This window comes from Leptonychotes weddellii, chromosome 10, assembly GCF_054177405.1.
Source record: "Leptonychotes weddellii isolate Sample4059 chromosome 10, ASM5417740v2, whole genome shotgun sequence".
NCBI lineage: Eukaryota > Metazoa > Chordata > Mammalia > Carnivora > Phocidae > Leptonychotes > Leptonychotes weddellii.
This window is the reverse complement of record NC_138378.1, coordinates 57,977,885-57,990,346: the sequence shown is the minus strand read 5'-3', so window position 1 is coordinate 57,990,346 and position 12,462 is coordinate 57,977,885. Positions and strand designations below refer to the sequence as shown.

Sequence of the window (12,462 nt, the reverse complement as noted above, 5' to 3'; positions counted from 1 at the left end):
GACTGAGCCACCCACGTGCCCCCCATTTCACTTTTTAAATAATTTAAAATACTTTTTAAATTTTTAGAGAAAATGATTTTTCTAAATAGAAATATGCTAAATGTGACTAGTACAACAAAAATGATAGTCCAATAAAATGACAGAAAATTGGAAGAGGAAATAAAAATGTTTGTATAATTATTAAGTTATTTGTATACAACTACATAACTATATATTATATATCTATATTTAGAGAGATACATGCTATTTTCTATTATAGGTATATGTAATATTTATATGTCATATGTATATTCCATTATAGGTAGAGGTATGGTCCCCTATGAAGAGAGATTTGAACAAACTGAACCACATATTTTTCTTTTTGCTTTGCTTTATATCTCAGCATGGAAAAAGTTGAAAGAAGATATAACACTGTATGGATATAGATATTGCTTATAGGCTGGTGGGAAAAAGTATAAATGATAGAATTTTTATGATAAAATTAAAATTTTGTGGTGTTTTCTATGATAATAGTCATTAGAGCAACCCCATTAAAATGTTTGAACATGATATGTAAAATTTGTGTTTCGCTTCCAAAGAAATTTTATTGACAATTTTAGTTGCTACTGCCTCAGCAGAACTAAATTTCTCCAATTCTATCAAAGCAAAATTTTTAAAAAGATTTTATTTATTTATTTGACAGAGAGAAAGAGCACAAGCAGGGGAAGCGGCAGACAGAGGGAGAGGGAGAAGCAGACTCCCCACTGAGCAGGGAGCCCAATGTGGGGCTCGATCCCAGGACTCTGGGATCATGACCCGAGCCGAAGGCAGATGCTTAACTGACTGAGCCACCGAGGCGCCCCTCAAAACAAATTTTTAAAACATCTAATATTAAGGAATTACTTTCTTCATATGAAAATAGTATTAAGGTTAATTTTTTAAGAGGTCCTTTCTTCTAGAGATGCATATTGATATATTATGTATAAAATGACAGGATATCTAGGATTTGCTTCAAAATAATTGGATATAGAGAGTTGGGGAGTATGGATGAGGCAAGACTGACTAAGAGTGAATAATTATTGAGGCTGGATGACAGGTACAGTGGAGTTCTTTATACTCTGTATCTACATTTGTAAATGTTTATTTGTAAATGTTTTTAAATTTCCATAATAAAAAGTTAAACAAAAAGCTAAAAAGTACATTGATTTAGGAAAAGTTTTGTTATTGGTGTCAACAGAACTCAAACTATGTGGATTATAACATTATAATTAGGGTTTTCCTGGAAAAAAACACAAAATAAATATGTGGTAATTTATGACTTATATACATCTTTATCTCATTACTCATCCAAACATCACAAGCCCATCAACACCCAAATGTATAATAATAATTAAGTCCAGTCTTTTTTGCTGTTTAACTGACTTTTAGTCATAAAAACCATTGCTTTATACATTAAAACTTTTTTGTCATAATAAAGGTATATTTGTTAGGGAAGGTGGATAGAACACCTTTATTTAATGGTTTTTTTACCTTAATTTACAACTTAATGAGTTGGACCTATCGTATATAGCCCTCTCCTTGCACTCTTGTACTGCAAATGTTAGGGACAAGCATGCTCTCAGAATTTCCATTTTATTCTTTATTTTAACAACTAAGATGGTTTGGCAGGGAATACCTAGGAAAAAAATTTTTTTAACTTATAATTGTCTTCCTCTATATATTTTAGGAAAATATTGTGTATTTTTGCTCAGTATCGTAAATGGGGCTCAGATATCTCTGAATATTCGACCCAAGGCAGGAGCCATGTGTGTTCATGGTTATGTTGACAGTCTGCCCCCTCCACAGACCAGTGACCAAACAGTCATTGCCTCCTTAGCAAGGATAGATGAGATCAAGTTACAGTCATTTCAGGGAAGACCTTAGGGGTAGTTTGAGATAACTGGTCATCCATATGGAAAAGTTCTGGAGAGTTCTGTTCATAACCCTAGCCTCTTATTCGATACTAATGGCTTTAGAATGATTTGTACAGAAGGAAAGTTTATGATCCCTATCTTTTATATGATACAGACATTTAGCTTCACATTTTCTTAGCTTCCAATTCCCAAATGAGGCAATGTAAAGGGGTGAGGAGGGTTAAGATAATTATCTGGACAACAATTAGTCCAGGTGACCAACTAACTAGTTTGTTTTGTCTAAACTATTCATATATTCCTGCTCTAAAGTCCTTTTCCTGCTTGAATTAGATGTGTGATAGTACCAGTCTCCACATACCACAATACCGGGCTCAAAAAAAACTTACCTCCTGTGAAGTATGTTCATACTACAGCTCTCCAATTCGAAGACACTTTTGATTGTAGAAATGACCAAAAGTGTAGTAACCACTTTTTTAGGAGATAAAAGAAAAAGAATGTGAAATTAATTCTAATCTTATAAACACCAAAATATGTGTGTTGGGCAGGGGGGAGTATGTCTTAGAATTGAGAAAACACTAAAATGTGATTTTTTGAAGTGTACTTTAAAATAAGAAAGTTATTATAACTCTTATGGGACGCCTTGGAGAGTGACGGGAGTCAGAGAAAGGTATACATGTGGGTCACTGGGGCGCCTGGGTGGCTCCGTCGTTGAGCGTCTGCCTTCGGCTCAGGTCATGATCTCAGGGTCCTGGGATCGAGCCCCGCATCGGGCTCCCTGCTCGGCCGGAAGCCTGCTTCTCCCTCTCCCACTCCCCCTGCTTGTGTTCCCTCTCTCGCTGTGTCTCTCTCTGTCAAATAAATAAATAAAAATCTTAAAAAAAAATAATTAAAAAAATAAAAAATACATGTGGGTCATTATGTAGGAACAGCATGGTCTGGACCTCTGCTCTGGTCAGAAAGGCATGAGATCATGAGGACCTGGCAGGAAGGACACCAAGAGTAGGGAGAAGGGGGCTTGAAAGCAGTCATGGGTCATGCAGGAATGCTGCCTAAAGACACATTACATTACATTAGGAAACTTGCCTGTGGCTGGCTGTGCCTCCAAATAATCCCAAATAACCAGAAACCAACAAGAAGTTGTCAAGGTGAGCCCTCAGTTCTATAACTTCTTCCCTCAGGTTCTTGTCAAAACCTAACCACCAGGCAAAGCACGAGACCTACCGGCTAGCCTGCTTGAGAAACAGGGCTGAGTGGTCTACCTCCCGGAACATTAAAAATTATATTTAATCTCATTTTAGTGTAATGCTAAAATACTTTTAATTCTGTATGCTAAGAAATGCAAAATGTTTTGAGACTAAATACCAGAGGGTATAGTCATTAGGTGTTACTGCGTTTACCCAATAATTGGCTCCTTTCCTATAATGGATGAATCTCTGTTTCAAAATGGAAAAATAAATTAAACAGTCAACAAATTCCTTACATAAAGGTCATATGAGCTCTCTGTAACCAGAATGAGGTATTTCAGTAAGTTTACTGAGTACCTGGTATTTTGTTCAGGTGGCTTGCTTCACTCTGTAGATGCCAATAACCAGTGTTTAGAAGTCTGAACTATTATAATGGTCACTTTCATGTAATAATCACATCCTTATTCTCTGGGGAAAAAAAAAAACAACATAAAAATTGTGAACACTGGGTGCCTGGGTGGCTCAGATGGTTAAGCGTCTGCCTTCGGCTCAGGTCATGATCCCAGGGTCCTGGGATCGAGTCCCGCATTGGGCTTCCTGCTCAGTGGGGAGCCTGCTTCTCCCTCTGCCTCTCTCTCTCTCTCTCTCTTATGAATAAATAAATAAAATCTTTAAAAAAATTGTGAACACTATGTGACTAAACAGGAAAAATAAATACCTTTTAACAGTTTGGGAGTGGGAACAGTGTTTGAAGATAGAGAACAGAAAAGGAAAAGAGATATTCTGGATTTTCTTGAAAATTTTGATTCTGCCTTCACCACTTTCAAACTCCTGCGAAAAATCTCTGTGGCTCCATATTCCTCATTCCCAACTTCTATCTAGGTAGAGAGAACACTTTGGTTTTTATGTGTCCTATTTTTTAAGTCCTGGGTAAGAAGATATCAGATGGCAACTGAAGGTATTGCCTCTTTCATTCATTAAACTCCTACTATGTGCCAGCCATTGTGCGGGACATCATGGACCCCAAGATGACTAAGATAAAGTCCCTACTCTTCAGAAGCCTTAACGTGGGGTGGGGAGAGTCGTCAGGGGTTGGGACCAGACAAGAAAACAAATCATTAAGCCACTGGCTATTGATTACAGGGAGGGAGTACCAAACAGGATTACCTGCATCAGCCTGTGGAGTGTGTCTTGGGGGCGGGAGGTGGGGCAGCGGTCACTACACAACTGGAGAAGGGGCCTTGGTGTGGAGGTCCAGGTTTTGGGGTGTGAAACAGTGGGGAGTCCTGACTGGGAAGAAAAGACACAGTGTAAAGTCTTAACCAATGAGTAGAAATTAGCCAGATGAAATGCAGCAAAAGGATACTGAAGAGCCTTCTTGGCAGAAGGGACAGAAATAAAATTGGCAGAGATCAGTGAGTCATTAGATGGGGGCTGGTTCAAACAGAGAGGAATCTCAGAGACGGGCAGGTGGTGGCTGCAAAAGCACACGCAGAACGGTAAAAATGGGGTTTTAATTAGATTTTTCTTCTGTCAACTCTGCTTTGGGGAACACCCCTTTTGTCCTGACCCAGGTCATGGCTTCTAACCTGGCACCAGTGAAGAATAGGCCAGTAACTAATCTCACCCTTTGGGGTTGGCACTTCGGCAAGTTACCATCTCTCTAGCTTCCTCCTTGCTCTCCATCTCTGACATTCATTCCCGATAAACCTCTTTATTCAATGCATTTTGCTGCTTGTTTGGCTGGTGTTCCAGATGCCTAATAGCCAGTTACATTAAACTTACCTTTATACTTATTGATCTTTCTTCGCTAGAAAGAATACACTTACTCAAAATAAGATCTTAGGTTTTTTTTTTTTTTTAATGATTTTCAAAGAAATAGCCAAGAGCCAAGGGCTAAGGGCCAAGAAAGCCAATAATAATGATAATAGCTACAAAAATGGACTTTTGTTGGTTGTCTCCTTAGTGTCTCAGCTCTGCCTTCTCTCCCCCACAGTCTCTTGATTGTCATTTGAGGAATCCACCTCTCCCTATGCAGCCCATGTGCTTTCGGGGAAGCTGACCTGCTGCCTGGTTGGTTTAAACCAACCATCACATTCCATCATCCCATGCACAACTTTTGGTTCCCAGGGCAGGCATGTGACTTAAGCAAGTGAATATCAGGATACTTGCTAGGCTGCTGGGACCAAGTCATTCTCCCTAGATGTGGATGAGGGAACCTGTATTTTTTTGGAACCATAGGTAGGCCACCTTGTGATCACGAGTTGCTGGTTTTAGGATAAAGTTGGCAATGCAAAAGGCAGAGTGGAAAGATGGAAAGAAACTGAACTCTTAGTGACTAAAGACTTAAACAATCCTTAGTGAAATAAACTAATCGACAAAAGCCTACCCTACCTCTGGACTTTTCGGTTTCACGAACATTCCCGTGTTTAAACCAGTTTGAGTTGTGCTTTTTTGGTACTTGCAACATAAAATATTCTATGCCATACAGTTACTATATGTTGAGGGCCTACTATGTGCCGGGCATTGCAATGTGTGTGCTATAGGCTAATTTTTACAACCATATTTCTTCTTCTTTTTTTTTTTAACAATTGTGGTAAAGTACACATAACATAAAATTTCCCATTTTAAACTTTTTTAAATGTAGAATTCAGTGACACAATGTGTAACCATTACCTCTCTCTACTTTCAATCATAATATTTTGAGGTGGGTATTAATATCCTCATTATACCAAAAAGGAAATTGATCCTCAGAGAGGTGCATTACCCAAATCCGACCACAGTTAGTGGTACAGTCAGCATGTAAACCCAAGGCTGTGTGACTGCAAAGCCTAGGTTTTGTCTACTTCATTATAGTGCCAGATTAAATTATCAAGCAAGGAAACAGGAAGTCTTGGTCAAATTATCAGCCCAGGGTCCAGATTAGGATCTTGGGAGGTGCAGATCCAACAAACAGGATACACAGTGAGGTGATCAGAATCCAAATCATCAAAGGCTGGACACTAGAGGTGGAAATCAAGGGAACAGAGAAAAGCGTTTAGGTTCAAGAAGTAAGGTTGAAAGGGGTCTCATCAGTGGACACTTTAAGAATATCTGATTGTATTTGCTCACCCAACCCTAGTTTGTAGGTGAAAAAATCTTGCCCTGCCCACTTATTTCCCAAAGGATTTTGACCTGAAGACTAATAACAAACTATATTCTAAAACAAAAAATACCCTCAATTCTATGGTAAGCATTCATTAAACTAAGTCACATAATAAAGTTGATCTATATCAAAAGGGAGACACATCCTGTCGTGGGGCCTGGTCCTTTAAATGAGGTCTATAATGACTGGAGAGCTCTATTACCTTCTTGTTAGGATAAGATGGATTCCAAGTAGTGTTTCCTTAAAAAAAAAAAAAATTACAAGCTTATATGCTAAAAGCTATCCACCTTTGATGAGTATCTCTTAATTGTTTACTTTTTAACTAAGGGTTTTAAACTAGGGTCATTAGAACTCAAGGGTGTTTAATCTGTTGATCTGTTTGTTTTCAAAAGTCTGACTCCTTTCATTTGTGATCTTAGGTAAGTAGTAGCTTGGAGGGTTTTACTTATACAAAAAGATCAGTTCCTTAATTTTCAATTTCCGTAAGTGTAAATTTTTACAGTGTCAGAGGTTCTCTTGAAGTGGGGGAGGGGAAGTTATGAGAATGGATTGGGTAAGACTCCCCACTGTTTCACACCCCAAAACCTGGACCTCCACACCAAGGCCCCTTCTCCAGTTGCGCAGTGAACAAAAATACTAACATTTTCTCAACAATTATTTTATATATAAATTTAAGTGCCGACCTTAATGATTCACTGCATACTGAACAGAAATATGACAGGGGCAGGAGCTTCATAAAGCCAAGGTCATTTTACATGGTTGACTCGTGACTGAGGCTTATTACCTTTCTCCCTCTAAAGCAGCGTTTAGGGAGTGAACCTCCATCATATGTGTGGGCAGTCTGTTTGGCAATACAGTGTTTTGGAAAGTAAAACAGAAAACTGATTTAAAAAAAAAGTTTGTGTGTGATTTTAATAGACTTTATTTCTTTAGAGCAGTTTTAGGTTCACAGGAAAATTGAGCAGAAAGTAGGGTATTTCCCATATACCCCCTGCCATACACATGCATAACCTCCCCCAGGTTTTTGACCTGAAGTGTACCACCCCCAGCGTGGTGGTACATTTGTTAAAATTGATGAACCTATAATGAATGACATGTTATAATCACCCAAAGTCCACAGTTTACATTAGGGTTCACTCTTGGTGTACATTCTACAGGTTTAGACAAATTGATAATGACATGAATCCACCATTATAGTATCACCCAGAGTTTTATTGTCCAAAAAACCCTCTGTGCTCTGCCTGTCACACCCGACCTCCTCCCTAACCCCTGGCAACCATTGATCAGCACAGTCTCCGTAGTTTTGCCATTTCCTGAATGCCATATAGTTGGACTCATATAATATGTAGCCTTTCCAGATTGGCTTCTTTCACTTAGTAATATGCATTTCTGGTTCCTTTATGTCTTTTCATGGCTTGATAGCTCATTTCTCTTTAGTGCTGAATAATATTCCATTGTCTTGATGTACCACAGTTCATTTATCCATTCACCTACTGAAAGACATTTGGTTGCTTCCAAGTTTTGGCCATTATGAATAAAGCTATTATAAACATCTGTGTGCAGGTTTTTCTGTAGACATAAGTTTTCAACTCCTTTGGGTAAATATCAACAAGTGTGATTACTGCATCTTATGGTAAGAGTACTTTTGTTTGTTCGTTTGTTTTTTAAAGATTTTATTTATTTATTTGTCAGAAAGAGAGAGCACAAGCAGGGGGAGGGGCAGGCAGAGGGAGAAGCAGGCTCCTTGCTGAGCAAGGAGCCCGACGCAGGACTAGATCCCAGAACTCTGGGATCATGACCTGAGCCAAAGGCAGACGCTTAACCAACTGAGCCACCCAGGGGTCCCAAGAGTATGTTTCATTTTGTAAAAAAACCACCAAACTGTGGGGGGCCTGCTTCTCCCTCTGACCCTTCCCCCTCTCATGCTCTCTCTCTCTCTCTCTCCTTCTCTCAAATAAATAAATAAAATCTTAAAAAAAAAAAGAAAAGAAAAGAAACCACCAAACTGTTTTCTGAAGTCACTGCACCATTTTGCACTCCCACCAGCAATAATATAAGAGTTCCTGTTGTTCCTCACCTCACCAGCATTTGGTGTGGTCAGCTTCCAGGATTTGGGCTGTTCTAATAGGTGTGGAGTGAGTCTCCTTATCTTTTCAATTTTTACCCTAGTCCTCTCCACCCCCATCACTCCTTGCAATAGCACATCTTTTCTAAAGGACCCATGGAATCTGAGGGCTGTGTAGTAGGTGGCACAAACAAAGCAACATTAGATAAATGATAGAGTGAAAGGCTTAGATCCGAAAGGCTCAGAGAGTCATACGGGGGCCCTGGGGAAAGGAGTCATCTGGCACCCTTTCAAACCAATATTGTTTAAATAGCTGAGGGCAGAGAGAAATTCATTTTCTATTAACATAAAATGTATAGCTCTTTATGGTTAAAGTAAAGAATTTATTACATGCATTGAATATAACAATATTTCCACTTATTCGAAATTGTCTTTCATTTCACATTTTTCATTTATAACTTGAACAGCAATAGTTACTCACCAAGCATAGAGGTAAATTATAACTACAAAATCTTGCTCAAAATATATTTACACGGTCTTGTGTTTTTTTCCAGTTTCTGTGTCACAAAAACAGTTCTAACTTTTCTGAAGTTCTTGTTCTTTTCATTTTTCTTTTGGGAATTTCTGAACTAGGCAACATCTTGCAAGATACATTTCATGGCTTTAAGATGTAGAAAATAACCATCTGTCCCCCAAAACAGTGTTAAAAATTGGGGGTAGAATTCCAAATTCAAATGCTAGCAGCCCCACCTCTTCTACTGATCAACTTACTCGAGGGAACATGCACACCTGTGTCCATGCCCCAGTGAGAACCCCAGGGTCATTTTCTGGGTCAGCAGGCAAATGCCCAAACTTAAAGCTTGGATCAAGGCTGGCATAGGCCAGGAGGTCTAAGTGAGGCCTCTTGCTTTTCCAACCCCAAATCTAAATCCTGTGACCCCCTCAAGTATGCCAGAAGAAAGAAGAGTAGGAGTGAGGATAAGAACAAGACTTTGAGAGAGAGGTGTGAATAGCTGAGCACAAGTCCACCTACCTGACCAGGTGCCAGGATGACGTTGGCCTGCCAGACCCATGGAGTTGAGAACAGGAAGGGGAGAGGGGGACAATGAGGCCTCCTTACCAGAGATAGCCCATCCCTACCTCCCTACCCTCACTCCCCTGGAGACAATAGGTGCAAAGCAGCCTACTACTCCTCCGGGTAGGAAATAAAAAAGCAGCACTAGGGCTCATAAGAAAGGAAAGTGTCTTTTTTTTTTTTTTAAAGATTTTATTTATTTATTTGAGAGAGAGAGAGAGAGAGAGAGCATGAGAGGGGGGAGGGTCGGGAGGGTCAGAGGGAGAAGCAGACTCCCTGCCGAGCAGGGAGCCCGATGCGGGACTCGATGCGGGACTCGATGCGGGACTCGATGCGGGACTCGATCCAGGGACTCCATCCAGGGACTCCAGGATCACGACCCGAGCCGAAGGCAGTCGCTTAACCAACTGAGCCACTCAGGCGCCCGGAAAGTGTCTTTCAATGTCATGATCCTCCCCTCTAGTGTCCCCAGAGTCTCTGACCAGACAAATCACTTCTTCCATGTGGGGAGGCTCTAACAAGAGGGTAAATAGAGGCAAAGGTTGGAGTGGAAGTTTCCTCCTTTGTGAGCTCCGGCAGAAAAGCTGAACAACCCCCCCCCCACCACCACCCCATTGTTTATTTTCTCTTTAACCACTGGGCTTAATAAGCAAATGTTTGTTCAGCCAAGGTTGTCCAACTAAGAGAGATCAGCAGCTCCCCCGGTCATTACCACTGCTCCTCGCTATAACTTCCTGGGACCACTGAGATGCACAGGTAAACTGGTCCCCCTAAGAGTTTCTGTAATGGGTCATAACAGATCATTAATCAATTTAACTTCAAGGCCACACTGCACCCTCGGCCAAATATTCACTCCCTACTGCATTTCCCATTTGAAGTCACATTGTCCGAAACTGGTCAACAGAGAAGATTACTTTCAAAAGTCCAAATAAAACAACACAGAATGATTAAAAATGGAGTGATGACAACAACAGGAAGAGAGAAATTCAAGTCCAAAATGAATTCCTCTTTCTACCGTAAATTGAACTCCAAAGACTTTAAAAAGTCCAGTTACTCTTCTCCCTGGTTTTCTGAGCCTCTCAGTCCCTGTCAGAAGATTCTCCTTCAAGTGCCTTGGGGCTTGGGTTCCTTCGGCAGCCACTGTACCCTGAGCCTTCTTCCTGAAGGGGTAGCACCTTCAGAAGGCAGTAACCCACCCAAATCTCTCGAGTCCTACAAATGTAGAAGCAAATGTGACTTTTGCAGTGAGAGCAGTTTGCAAAGAAGATGATGTTCCTAGGACCCCGTGAACAGACAGCCCCTCGTTGCTGTTGCCCATCAGAGACTGCAGCAGACTGTTACCTGGGGGAAGGGGAATAACTATTGCACGGGAAACAAAGGCTGAAGAGAGAACAGCTTTTTGGTTTCCACCTTGCAGGGATGCCTGTTAGAACATGTCAGTTTTCCAACTGCTACATGTGAATTTAAATTCAGTTGCGATAAACTTCCAAACAAGAGGTTAATTCTGACATAGAACGTAGTTGCTTTTAATGACATAGTTGACTTCCTATACAACACCTTCCTCCTTTTCCTCAAAAAACCCTCCTTTTTTCCTACGGACCCTCCATCCAACTGAGCACATGTGAAGCTATCGGGGCAAGTTTGATTGGTCTAAGACTAATCCTCATCCTTGCCAGAGATTCTTTCAAGAAGAGACATAGAGTCCAATTAGGTGCCAAGAGACATGAGGAGGTTTTCAGTGGCAGCATCTCTAATGTCTGGATCACACCCAAATCTTCCTCTCTCTTCTAATGTTTTGAACACTTCTATTTCCATTTCCTTTTTGAGTCTGGTGTTCCTAGCCTGAAAGACATGTCAAACGGAGGAGACTGGTCTCTATCAAGTGACATAGCTTCCTTCCCCATGTGTGAACACAGCACCCCACATTCATAATAGGTGACCTTGTAGTCCATGCTTATAGGCTTGCAGCTGGTCTTCTTTGCATTTGTCCACTCCAGGCCCAAGACTCTTTAAACTTTATGACCCAGTTGCTCTATGACCCACTGTTTCCTGCTCTAGAACTCTTTAGGTCTATTAACTTTGCTAGCAAGATCCGCTTTCCTGAAACGTATCTTAGCTGGCTTATCACTCTCCACAGATTCCTGAATCTGAAGTTTCTACTGATGCTTCCCAAAGTGATCATTCAGGATCACAGAGGGGTCTAATATGTCCTCTGACCTATGCTCCTCCCCTAAACCCCACTTCCTCCAGCTTTCAGATTCTCCAGTCTTTGAGTAACTTAGACTACTTCGTGTATTAATTTCTGCCACTTCTTTCTCTGCTCCTGTTCCATGTCTTTCTATCATTCCAATTCCTTCCAAGGAGGCCCAAGCAAGTTTTTAAATTTTAACCTGTTACTTAAACACAGCCAACTCTTCCACTGACACAGATAAACCTCCAACTGCTGTCTCCTTTCTTTTTCTTGCTAGGCCTATGCATTCGTTTCCTGACTAATCCTTAGACTTTCACTTGAGAGGCTCCCATAGTGAAAAAATGCCAGAGCATTCTGCATCTGCCATAAGATGCTCAGTTCAAATACTGCCTGAGTGGAGAAATCCTGCAGGGAGGTCTCCCACCAACCCATGCCTGATCTTCACTGACTCTTCCCTTTGGTGTTGTCTCCAATGTACCTTGTAAAAAAAATATCTAGTAGTATTCATTTTTTAGGCACATTTCCTTATAACAAGAGCCTTACCTGCTTCCCTACATATAATGTCTGTGTAGTTTTTTTTAAGATTTTATTTATTTGTTTATTTTCGAGAGGGTGGAGAGGTGGAGGGGCAGATGGAGAGGAAGAATCTCAAGCAGACTCCTTGCTAAGCACAGAGCCCGAAGAGGGGCTCCATCTCACGACCCCAAGATCATGACCTGAGTGGAAACCAAGAGTCAGACGCTTAACCGACTGTGCCACCCAGGCGTCCCATGTCTGTGTAGTTTTGAAAGTCATCGAGTAAGGCCTGAAATAACACCAGCACCAATGGCAACAGCCACAGTGGCTGACAGTTTACTGAGCCCCCACTACGCACCAAGCGTACTATAGGTATTGATTTACTCAGTCCTCA

At 40.8% G+C, this 12,462-nt stretch overlaps 2 long non-coding RNA genes across 2 annotated transcripts in view; one reads left to right on the top strand and one right to left on the bottom strand.

The window, feature by feature from the left end:
• The window catches only part of LOC145723893 (uncharacterized), a 26,840-nt gene extending 24,515 nt beyond the window's left edge, over window positions 1-2,325 (bottom strand). Inside the window, exon 1 of the long non-coding RNA XR_014149279.1 lies at window positions 2,279-2,325. This is a non-coding gene — a long non-coding RNA (uncharacterized LOC145723893). The remainder of the gene's footprint in view (window positions 1-2,278) is intronic.
• The window catches only part of LOC145723892 (uncharacterized), a 291,096-nt gene that overhangs the window by 276,583 nt on the left and 2,051 nt on the right, over window positions 1-12,462 (top strand). The window lies entirely within an intron of this gene.